Below are 11,114 nucleotides of genomic sequence, written 5' to 3'. Positions count from 1 at the left end.
AGCCGGCACCCGGATGACGGGCGCGCGTGCGCAAACTGGCGCGGGGACGGACGAGGCGCGCTCCGCGAAGCCGGCTGCGGCCACCTGGGCGGTGCGACCCCGCTGCGTGGGCTGCGAGGTCAGCCACGTCCAACCGCACCAACGTCCGTCGCGCCGCGGTTCCCCGCGGCTTCGTTAGCCATTTTCTTGCAACGTCTCGAGTTTTGAGCAACAGCAGTGGGCTGGACGCTACGAGGCATAGATAGTTCGCTCGTTACTCAACACAAACGAAGGGGGCGTGTGCACGCGCCGAACTTCTCCCAGGGAAATACTTATTCAGTTCTGCTGAATAATCGAAAAAATGTGGCCAGTGGGCACTAATGAACTGGGGTCCCCGAGTTCCATTCCAAAGGCCTCCAAGGAAACCTAGGGCCGTCCTGTGCGACACTGTCTGTCTCAGAGAAAAATGTCATGCTTTCAACCCACTAAAGCTTACTTTATTTCAGGGCTCCCCCTGCTTGCTTGAAAACCAGGAAAACTTCCACTTGTTACGTGCCTCGGTTTGCCATCCTCCATGGTGGACCCGACGACTTAACACGAAACTGTTTACTGAATGAGGAAATCAGTTTTAAAATACTTGTTGCCATAATCATACGCGATGTTCACTGTTTTGTCCCTCAAACTTTGGGATTCCAAGAACGGTGACCTTATGGAAGACCGATTAGAACAAGTGAGTACCTATTCCTAATTTTAGCCAGTATAATTAATTATCAACACATTGATGGAATGAAACTATAAGTTCTATTAAGTGAGTATGATGCACAATTATATAGTCTGGCATTTCCTGCCTCTCCCCGCCCCACACCCCCTCCCCCAATCATTTCCTGGTTTTAAAACTGAAATTGATGAGGTCAGGACTCACTTTAGGTTGCTTTTTAAATTTTTTTTTATCGAATGATTAACTCAAAAGGAGGAAGACTTTATAAAATGATTATTATATAAATAATTATATAATTATAAAATAATTATGTTATTTAAAATAATTCCTGACGTTCAAATAGTTCTTCACGGTTTCTAAGACACTTTGACATACAGTAACCCCCTTAATCCTTCCCAGCTCTACGAGGTAAATCTCTCCAAGGCTTAGAGAGATTAAATGACTTGTCCATGTTCACACAGCTGGTAGGTGGCATAGCTGTGCTCCTGATCCCAGCCTCCTGATTCAAAATCCAGTTCTATCTCTACCAAAACATTGGTTTCACAGTTATGAGTTTTAGAATTCAAAGGCTCTTTGGAAATTTTCTGGCCCAATCTCTTTTCCCTCTCTCTCATTCTTTGGCTCACTCCCCTCCACCCTCATGTAATAAAGATTTTAAAAGGTTTACTAAGGGGCCAACAACTAACTATTGGCCCGTTTGCTTTAAATGTCAGATTTCAACCCAATGTCTTTCCCACTCTTCCTGCGGACACTTTATTTATTTATTCATATATTTAATTTTTGGTACTGAAGACTGAACCCAGGGGTGTTTAACCACTGAACCACATCCCCATCCTTTTTAAATTTTTTTTTTTTTTTTTTTTTTTAATTTTGAGACAGGATCTCACTAAATTGCTGAGGCTGGCCTTGAACTTGCAATCCTCCTGCCTCTGCCTCCCACGTCTCTAGGATTATGGCATGGCCACCGTGCCCAGCTAGCTTCCTGTGTACACTTTAGAAGCAGGAATGGGGGTAGGGTGTGTTACAGCAACCCAAAACTAGCAGTATGTTTAAAGGGAATGGATTTTTATTTGACTGTCTTTTAAGAAAACAAAACAAAAAATCTATAAAAAAGTTACCTTAAAATAGGTATCTATTACTTCTGATCTAATGCACTTGAGGAAGCTAGCCAAAATGCTGAGAGTATTTAACCTGAATCTGATAAAGACAATCAGACAATTGTAGTTGAAATAACCGCTCTTCTGGACTCTTTAAAAAAGAGCAGTATTGTGAAAATGAAAGCAATAGAGTTGCTCTAGAATAAAAATGACTAGCCGGGGATGTAGCTCATTAGTAGAGCTCTTGCCTGCCATTGTCCTGGGTTCAATCCCCAGCATTGCATAACAAATAAACAAACAAAACCCTCAAATATTCAAACTGTTAGAATAAAAATGACTAGACAGCTAAATTGAATGTGTGATTTTGTTTTGGATCCTGAATCAAAGTGAGGAGGAAGGTGGCTACCAAGGGGACAATTAGAAAATTTGTGATGATTGGGAGTCTTGACATATTAGATTTTGTCATTATACCAATGTAAAATATTTGGAGTGTGATATAATCATGTAAAATGTCCTAGTTCTTAAGTGATGGATGCTGACATTCTTGGAAGGTATTCTGTCATTCTATCTGCAGTTTACTTGTGATTGGGGGAAAGAGAAAAAGCAACTGTGGCAATATGTTATCAATCATTAAAATAAATGTAGCAAAATGTTACTAATTGGGGGGATATAATAAATTTTATAGTGCTTAAACATTTAAAAAATAGATTTGAAGTTACTCATGATAACTTGTGGGGGAGACCCATACACAAATCTATGGGTTCTTTTGTTTGTTAGTAGAGAAAATATAAAATGGAGAAAATGTCACTTTTAACATAGAATATTTAACTTTGCCATTTAACCTATGAGGATTATTTTTAAATAATTCACTTTTCAATGAATGTTTCTTTGGTACAATTTTTTGTTACCATATTTTAGTATCTTAAGTTAAGAAATATGAGAGTTTTTTCTCAATATTCAGCTTATTGTTTGGATATATTCCATTTCATTTTTCCTACAATCAATAGTCTTATCTCCCATTCTTTGCAAATGCACTAAACAGTGTTATGGATAAGACCAATATTTGACCTGTTCTAGCTACAACTATTTTATATACATATTTATATTTTTTCCATGTAACAAATAATCTTCAAAAAGTAATAAGAACCTACATTTTTTTTGTATAAACCTCTCACCATTTGAGTTTTTGGCATTCATGTTATTTTGATTCTATAAAATCTTATTCAACAAGTATCTATTGAGTATTCGATATCTTAAATGTATCTTAAATCAACTGTGGGAAGGTAATGATTACCTTACCTACTTTGTTCATTATTGTATGAGCTCCTACAGAGTGTACACTCAATTCTGATTACTTTAATGAAAACAGAAACTGACTTGCCCTTATGAAGTTTATACTCTGATGTTAAACTGAAACATTAATCGATCATAAAAACATGTAAAATTGCAACTGTAGCTAGAGCAATGAAGAAATAGAACATAGAGCTCTGAAAGCTTATAATAAAAAACCTTTAGGATTGATCAAATGATGGTTATTTTATGGAAGTAAAATCTGGCATTAAAAAATGTCAATAATTGGGCTGGGTTTGTGGCTCACTGGTAGAGAGCTTGCCTCACATGTGTGAGGCACTGGGTTCAATTCTCAGCACCACATATAAATAAAGGAATAAAATAAAGGTCCTTCAAAACTAAAAACTATTTTTAAAAAAATGTCAATAATTAGTCTGAGAACACAGGATAAGTTGAAGATCCAGAATGATTCAAATTCATTGCAGTTTTAAAATTATGACATCTTGTTTTCCATCAAAGTTTATTTGCATTCCCAAAGAGTTTTCTTCCTTCGTCCTAATGCTAAGTCCCAATCTTATACTGTTTATTCCATTGTTTATTTCATTATTGTATGAGCTTCTATAGAGTGTACCCTCAATACTGATTACTTTAATGAAAACAGAAACTGACTTGCCCTTATGAATTTACACTCTGATGTTAAACTGAAACATTAATCAATTTGGGGGGGGCACTTAAACTCTGCTAACCATTTTCCTGTTCAACAACATCATTCCTTACTCCTACTTTGGAATATACTTTTAAACATTTCTTATCTTGCAACATCTTTACTTGACCCAGCTGTTTCCTATTGGCAACAGTTGAATTATTGTGTTCTTCTCTTAATGGAAAGTGCATAGCTTCTGGTTATGCCAGAGGTAGTAAATCAGATACAAAATCCTTAACCAAATATGTATTTTTAAAATGTACATATCAAAAGCATCAAAGAACTAACAAGATTGTGAGAAATTACTGGGCAAAAAATTGAAAGAAAGCAAAATCTAGTGAGAGGAGCCCATCATTTGGAGTAGAAGGAGGTATTCGCTAATGTCCTAAAGCTGTTGAGATAGTGAACATCATGTTTGAATGATTTGAGAGTCAAAGGTACAAAAGGAAAAAAGAAAATCTTTTCATGGTACTGGAGATAGAACCCAAGGGTGCTTTGCCATTGAGCTACATTCCTAGCTCTCTTTATTTTTTATTTTGAGAGGTCTCACTAGGTTGCCCAGGCTGACATCCTGCCTCAAACTCCTAAATCGCTGAGATTAATATATAGGTGTGCACCATGGCACCTACCCAAAGGTACAAAATTTGAAGACCAGGATCTGCTAAAGGAAGGAGACCATTCCAGGCTTTGTTTTGAGACATTACAGGGCTCTCTGTGGAAGAAAAGATAAATTTGTAGAAAGGAAAACCTTCATGGACGTCAGCTATGCTTGGCATCACACAGATAACATGAAGTCATATCCCAATACCTATATCACATTAGTGCCATTGCTATGCAAGTATAAATAATCTCTAAAGGAATATACAGAAAGGTAAACTATGTCCACAAATATTTCTACAAATATTTAAAATATTGCATTGTCTGGCATTCACTCAGGCTCACAAGGAGACAAATCCCATGAATAGAAACTACCACAAACAACAGAAAACAGGTCCTAGGTTCTGCAGGTAGTAGTATTACCAGATACCTATTATGAATAAGCAAGTAACTACAACTTGAAAAATTAAAAAGTATCATTACAGAATCAAGAAAAGAGTCAGTAGAAATTCTAGAATTGAAAAATGATATAAATAAAACCAAGAAATTGGTTTATGGATTCTTCAATATATTAGACACAGCTGAGATAGATTTTATGATTTGGAGAGTGAATCAGAAGAAAATCAAGAATGAACTATAAGGGCTAGCGATATAACTCAGTGGTAGAGTCCTTGCCTAGCATGTATCAGGTCCTGGGTTCAATCCCTAGCACCATAAAACAAACAAAATTAACCAAGGAAAGGCAAAAAGATTGGAAGTATAGAAGAAAACATATTAATTAGTGTCTTAGCAAGAAAAAGATTAAAAACTGGAATTGAATAGGTCAGGTTTTTTAGTTTGTTTTGTTTTTCCTTACACTGGGGAAAAAGCCTAGGGTACTCTATTGCTAAGTCATATCCCAAGTCCTTTTTGTATTTCTTTTATTTATTTATTAGTTTTAGGTGGACACAATATCTTTATTTTATTTTTATTTGGTGCTGAGAATCAAACCCAGTGCCTCATGCATGCTAGGCGAGCACACTACCACTTGAGCCACATCCCCAGCCCTCTATTTCTTTTTTCTTTTCTTTCTTTCCAGGGATTAAATCCAAGGGCACTTAACCACTGAGCTGCATCCCAGTCCCCCTCCCTTTTTAATTTTTTTTTTTTTTTAAGTTGTAGATGGACACAATACCTTTATTTTATTTATTTATTTTTATGTGGTGCTGAGGATCAAACCCCCCAGTGCCTCACATGAGTTAAGCAAGTGCTCTACCACTGAACTACAACCCCTGGCCCCTCAGCTCTTTTTATATTTTATTTAGAGACAGGATCTTGCTGAGTTGTTTAGGGTCTCGCTAAATTGCTGAGGCAGGTTTTGAACTCGCAGTCCTCTTGCCTCAGCCTCCTGAGGTGCTGGGATTACAGGCTTGAGCCACTGTTCCCAGCTCTATTTGTTATCTTAAGACAGGGTCTTGCTTAATTGGCCAGGCTAGCCTCAGATGTGGGATCCTACTGCCTGAGCTTGTGGAACATCTGGGATTACAGATGTGCACCCAGCTCAACCCAGACAAGTTTAATAAAGGATTATTTCATTTGTTTTTTACAGTGCTGGGGATCAAACCCAGTGCATTAGGTATACCAGGCAAGAGCTCTGTGAACCGAGTTGCATCCCTAGCCCAATAAAGGGATTATTAACAAAGATGTGAGCAAGGTTTAGTGAAATCACAAAAGATACTATGCTTGGGTTAAAACTATTGGAAGCTGTTATAACTCTAAGCCTCGTAAGCAAGGGATTAATAAATTATTAAAACTCAGAAAAGATAGCCCTATGGGGAGGACTGTGTGACAGGCCCATGGCTCTAATGGGGGATATAGCCATGGTGACTTCATAGCAAGGAAGCCATGGGATCGTGGTAGCAATAAATACACCAGCCTCAACCTAGATGATATTATCTATTTTAAAAATTGTTAGAATTTATGAGATAGTTTAGCTTAGTTTCTGGACACAGTATCAATTTCATTTCTATATAGCAGTCATTAACAAAATGAAATATTGAAAAAAATCTCATTTAAAATTATTAAAAGTCAATCAAATTTAAACTGGTTATATATTTATGCCACAAAATAATAATATATTTACAATAATATCAAAAATATCAAGTGCTAGGCTGGGGTTGTAGCTCAGTGGTAGAGTGCTTGCCTAGCATGTATAAAGCTCTGGGTTGAATTCTCAGCACTACATATAAACAAAATAAACTAAAGGTCCATCAACAACTAAAAAAATTTTTTTTAAATATAAAGTTTCTAGGAACAAAGCTAATAAGTATGTGGAAGATTTTGTATAGAAAACTATACAACTTTCTGAGGGAATTATGAAAGACCTAAATATATGGAGAGATATCAGTTTAAAGGATTTAAAAAGCTCAGTATTGCTGGGTGTAATGGTGCATGCCTATAATCCTTGCAATTTGGGGGGCTGAGGCAGGAAGATCATGTTTAAGGCCAGCCTGGGCAATTTAGTGAGATCCTGTCTCAAAAAATCACTGAGGATGTTGCTTAGTGATAAAGTGCCCCTGGGTTTAATTCCCAATACCACAAAAATAAATAAATAGCTCAATATTGTAAAGCTATCAAGTCATCCTAAATTGATATATTTATTCAATGGAGTGTGAAGCAGAAAACTACCCTATTTTTGAGTAGAATTAGAGAAATTCATTCAGATTTTATGTGGAATGCAAATGATTAAGAATAACCAAAACCCTGCTGGGGTTATGGCTCAGTGGTAGAGCGTTCACCTTGCACGTGTGAGACCCTGGGTTCAATTCTCAGTACCACATAAAAATAAATAAACAAAATAAAGATATTGTGCCTATGTATAAATAAACAAATATTAAAAAAAAAGAATAACAAAAACCTTTTGTTTACTTATTTATTGAGTGCTGGGATCAAACAAAGAGCCTCACACAGGCTACCAAAAACCTTTGAAGAATGAAAACCAGGCATCAGCACTTGTTCTGTGGTAGGTCAAGCATTATTTTAAAGTGTGGAGTTAGCAAAGAGATTGACAGACCAGTGGGATAGAATAGAGAGATCAAAAATAGATTCATGGGGCTGGAGTTGTGGCTCAGTGGTAGAGCGCTCGCCTGGCATGTGCCAGGCCCTGGGTCCAATCCTCAGAACCACATAAAAATAAATAAAAAATAAAGGTATTGTTGTTCAACTACAACTAAAAAATAAATATTAAAAATAAAATAGATTCATGAACTTGTTTTTTTCCCCAATCTAGTACCCCAGAGCAGTGGTGTGAGGACAGTTTTTTGTTGTTGTTGTTTTTGTTTTTTGTTTTGATAAATTACACTGGAATTGCTCCTTTACATCAAACACTAGAAATCAATTCCCTGTGGATTGTAGATCTGAATATGAGGGGAAATAATGTTTTTAGAAGATTATCATGCTGAGAACACAATGTCACAGTGCATAAATCTAAAATGAAAAATAAAAGTGGGGAAATATTCAAGGTAAGATGTAAGAAGACTACACACAATGAACCATGAACCAAGAAAACTAATAGGCAAGGACATCACCATGTTATATATTTTTTTTTTTTTAGTTTTCGGCAGACACAACATCTTTGTTTGTATGTGGTGCTGAGGATCGAACCCGGGCCGCACGCGTAACAGGCAAGCGCGCTACCGCTTAAGCCATATCCCCAGCCCGACATCACCATGTTAAAGCTTTGTTATTTTTCTAGAACAAATGCAGACAATAATGAGGGTTCTGTGTAGTTTCCTGACCCAGGAAATAGGTTGTTGTTGTTATTGTTGTTTGTCTTATTTTGATTTTCCTTTTTTTGCAATGGAGAATCCTTTGGAGTTCAGTCTCTAATATCAGCTAGATTTTCCATTGTGTTAAGTTATTTGAGGGAGAAATATAACACATCAGTCCTTAGATTTGTCTCTTCAAAGATCAATTAAGAGAATATTGTCAGGATCTTGGATTTGGAAAAAATTTACTTGTAAGTACACAAAAAGCACCAATTACAAATGAAAATATGTTTTTATTTATTTTTCAGTTTTTGATATTGGGGATTGAACCCAGGGGTGCTTTACCACTGAGCTCCATCCCCAGCCCTTTTTATTTTTTGAGGCAGGTTCCCACTAAATTGCTGAGACTGGCCTTGAACTTGTGATCCTCCTGCCTCAGCCACTTGAGTCACTGGAATTAAGGCATGCATAATGACACCCAGCCAAAGGAAAAGACTGATATAAATGACTACATTAAAATTAAGAATTTCTGGGTTGGGGTTGTGGCTCAGTGGTAAAGTGCTTACCTAGCACATGTGAGGCACTGGGTTTGATTCTCAGCATCACATAAAAATACATAAATAAAGGCATCGTGTTCATCTATAACTAAAATTTTTTTTTTAAAAATTAAGAATTTCTGCTTATGAAACAATAGCATTAAAGAAAGAATACTGCAGCCAGACACAGTGGTACAGGCCTATAATTCCGGCAATTCTGGAATCTGAGGCAGGAGTATAATAAGTTCAAAACCAGCCTTATCAACATATGAGGCCCTAAGCAACTTAGTGAGACCCTATCTCAATAAATAAATAAATGAAACAGGCTGGGGATGTGACTCAGTGTTGAGGCCCTCTGTTCAATCCCTGGTACCAAGCCAAACCAAACCAAACAAAACACACATACACACAAAAAAGCTGCAATACTAAATCCACACACCCCAGCATAATGCCTAAAGCAGAGACCTTAATAATATACACGTTAGACAAGGATACGTAGTAACTGGAACTCTTTTAACAGTGAGAGAAAAAAATAGTACAACTACTATAGCAAACTACTTATAACTATCCAAGAAAATTACATCACTTCATATTATTTGGCCCATAAATTTACTTCTAATGTAGGCTCTATAGAAAAAACAAATATAGTCATGTGCTATATAACATTTCAGTCATCACTAAACTGCATATAGATGGTGGTCCCATTAGATTATATCACCTCATGACATTGTAGCCATCTTAGTTTGTATAAGTACTCTCTATGATGTTCACACAATGACAGAATCACCAAGTGATGCAATTCTCAGAACATATCTACATCATTAAGCAGCACATGGTTTTGTAGTGAGCAGCAATATTTATAATAGCCACAACCTAGAAGCACTCCAATATCAATTAACAGTGAAACGGGTAAACAAATTGTGATATAGTTACACAATGCAATACTCTACAATAATCTGAAGCAATTGTAATTTCATGTTGCAATGTGGATAAATCTAACAAAAAGTGATGTTGGAAGAAACCAAATATAAAAGAATATAGTTGGCCCATTTATCTGATTGAAATAAATATAATATTTAGAGATACATATCAAAGTGGTAAATCTATAAAGGAAAGCAGCTAGTGATTGCTAGACTGTGGGTATAGCTCAAGTGGTAGAGTGCATTCTTAGCATATACAAGGCTATGGATTCAATACCCTAGCACCAAAGAAAGGAGAAAAAAAAAAAAAGAAAGAAAGAAATAGAAGAAAAAACATGAATGAATGAAGAGAAAAAAAGAAGAAAATGATTCTATTAGAAAATGAAAGTGATCAATGAAGCTCATAATTATGTATAATTTTAATGTATCGAAAATTATCTTAAAAAAAAGAATGTGCCATAAAAGTCCGGATAATGTTTAATCTTTGTTGGAATTGGGCAGTCTTGTGCAGGGCTTCTGGAATGATAATAGGATTCTATTTCTCCTGCCCCCCCCCCTTTTTTTTTGGTACTGGGGATTGAACCCAGGGGTACTTAACCACTGTGCCAGATCCCTATCATTTTTTCATTTTTTATTTTTGAGACAGGATCTTGTTAAGTTGCTTAGGGTCTCACTAAGTTTCTAAAGCTGGCTTTGGACTTGTGATCCTCCTACCTCAGCCTCTTGAGAAGCTGGGATTATAGGTGCTACTGCCCCCAGCCCTATTGTACTTTTTTTGGTACTGGGGATTGAACTCAGGGGCACTTGACTACTGAGCCACATCCCCAGCCCTATTTTTTATTTTATTTATGGACAGGGTTTCACTGAGTTGCTTAGCATCTCGCTGTTGCTGAGGCTGGCTTTGAACTTGTGATAAAGTTATTATGTCCATCAGCCTCCCGAGCTGCTGGGATTACAGGTTACAGGTGTGTGCAACCTTGAAGGGCTATTATTGCACTTCTTGATACAGATGTTGGTTACATGGTTGTCACCCCAATACTAATTTATCAATATGTTTGTTTTCTAAAATTTCTGTACATATATTACATTTGTAATTTACAAAGGTTAAAAATTGAAAACATGGATTTTTGGACCATATAAACATGGATTTAAATTTTACTTTTGAAGTTAACAGATGGTGATATACTTTTATCTTAAAAACTCATCTTGCTAGGCATGGTGCTGCATGCTTGTAATCTCAGAGACAAGAGGCTGAGGTAGAAGGATCAAACATTCAAGGCTAGTCTGGGCACTTAGTGAGACCCTGTCTCAAAATAAAAAATGAAAAGGGCTAAGGGTATAGCTCATTTGTAGAATACCCCTGAGTTAAATCTCCAGTACCACAAAAACAAAAACAAAACTCAGAAAGCCAAGGTAGGAGAATCACAGGTTCAAAGTCAGCAACTCATTGAGGCTGTAAGAAACCTAGTGAGGCCCAGTCTCAAAATTTAAAAATTTGAATAAAAGGTGTGTGTGTTGCGGGAGTGAG

At 36.7% G+C, this 11,114-nt stretch overlaps 1 protein-coding gene across 1 annotated transcript in view; it reads right to left on the bottom strand.

Annotated features, from left to right (window-relative positions):
- Sltm (SAFB like transcription modulator) overlaps positions 1 to 11,114 on the bottom strand; it is a 60,894-nt gene that overhangs the window by 44,355 nt on the left and 5,425 nt on the right. The window lies entirely within an intron of this gene.

Source organism: Marmota marmota, unplaced genomic scaffold (assembly GCF_001458135.2).
Source record: "Marmota marmota marmota unplaced genomic scaffold, marMar, whole genome shotgun sequence".
NCBI classification, from domain to species: domain Eukaryota; kingdom Metazoa; phylum Chordata; class Mammalia; order Rodentia; family Sciuridae; genus Marmota; species Marmota marmota.
The sequence above is the reverse complement of the archived record's forward strand: the minus strand, read 5'-3'. Positions and strand labels throughout refer to the sequence as shown.